Raw genomic sequence first — 2,003 nt, forward strand, 5'->3', positions numbered from 1 at the left:
CGGAATCTGCTACTGGCACTCTCCTGGATTTGTGGGTGTCCTGTTTTGAGCTATCACCAAACTGTTGATGGGGTTGCAAGCTGGTGAAGCCATTATGGAAATCAGCATGGAGAACCCTCAAAAAACTTAAAATAAATCTACTATATGACCCAGCTACACCACATCTTGGCATATGCCCAAAGGACTTTGCATCCTACTCCACAGATCTTTGCTCAGCCATAGCTACGCTCTTGGCTGCTCCTACTCACAACAGCCAGGAAATGGACACAACATAAATGTCCTTCAGCCGACAGTAAGGAATGAAAACGTGGTACAGATATACATTGTGGAATGTAAACAAAAACGTACTTTTTGGACAGAAAATATCACGTTAAGTGAGGTAACCAGACCAGAAAGACAAATGTCTCGTGTTCTATTTCTTCAGAGGCCCCAGTTCTAGATCTTCAGATGTCAATAAAGATCCTGGAGTTGCAGCAGCAGCCAGGAAAGTAAAATGGGTCCGTTGTGGGGGTGGGTGGGAGGCTGGCAGAATACAAGTGATCTGATAGAGGAAATGAGACAAGGGGGGGACTCTAATGAGGGGATGGGGGAGATCCGTACAGAAGAAGGAGGGAGGAAGATAAAATAACAGTAGGGATGTTTGGAAAAGTCATTAGGAATCATACTATTAACTAACTAAAAACACCTATAGTGCACATAAGTAAATGACTAACGAAACATATAGAGTTTAAATACAAAATTTTTCATCTGAGGTAACAATGTTCTTCAAGAGCCAAAGACCATCTAGTACAAACCCCAACACCCTGCATAAGAAGCCCCCTATTGAGTTGTCGGTCAGGATTAGCCAAGGGATTCCCAAAGCCTTATAGACTATTGCTGTTGCCCTTGGCTGCCTCCCAGAGGTGGAAGATAAGTCCCTGGTGGCTGGACACCATGCACTTTGGACAGAACACAGAGGACCTGAGTTGGAGCTGACCTGGATGCCTCCTTCCTGAGGACTAGATTTCATGGTACAGAAGGTGCCACACAAGCTTCCAAATGAGGAAAGCCACCAACAGTCCTATCCAGCTACAATGCCTGTGAGATATAACAACGATCAGCATGGCATGATAACACTAAGGTGTTATAATGGCATACTCCTTAGATTCCCCAATGGCTTTCACAGTACTTCACCAGAAGCATGACCGCTGTCCTTTGCACTCTGGATTTCAGCTCCATTTCTCTGTGCTCACATATTTTCCCTGCAAGGGCGACCCTGATGTAATCTGGACCTAATGTCTGTGTGTCAGAAATAGTGAGTCCAGCAGATATGTAATTAAGATGAACCTCTCACTGCTGCTATGGTGACAGAGGGACTAGAGTGACAGATAGGGAAGCCACCACCATGTGGAACAGACTCAGACAAGCCTGTTCTGCTCTGACGGCATGTGCCAGGATGTGGGGTGTCTCAGCAGGAAGATGACCAGGTGGAGCCTTGAAGACCTCTGGCACATGCTCAGCCAGTGGCAGTTTTCTGAAGAAAATCTCAGGCTCAAATATCTGATTCAAAAAACAAAGTTGAGGCTCTAAGAATAGGGGCACCTGGGCCACTCACAAGAACCAGGTTATCTGATAACACAACCATCAGTGTGGAGAAAAAAGTCTGGTCCACTATGTAGATGAGGACATGTCTTCTCTTCCATTGCATCCACTGTCCATGGTGGAGAAGTCAAAAAGTGGGTGACCATTCATGTGATGTCCAAATTGTATAACTAAGTTAGATTGGGGTGTCTGAGGATCCACCTATCACTGTGCCCTGAGGTGTTTGGCACCTGTTTGCATAATAGAGAATGGGGGGGGCATCAGGGTGTGGGATCAATGCACAGTCTGTACAGAGCTCATAATTCCAATCCTTTATTGTGTTTGGCTGTGTGAGCTGGGCTTCTCTGTTCCTATGTCCTCATGAAGATGTCAGGGAGGTTGTCAGGTATCAGGAGATGAAGGCTGAACAAGCTGGATTCTGG

The sequence above is a fragment of the Onychomys torridus genome, chromosome 22 (assembly GCF_903995425.1).
Source record: "Onychomys torridus chromosome 22, mOncTor1.1, whole genome shotgun sequence".
NCBI classification, from domain to species: domain Eukaryota; kingdom Metazoa; phylum Chordata; class Mammalia; order Rodentia; family Cricetidae; genus Onychomys; species Onychomys torridus.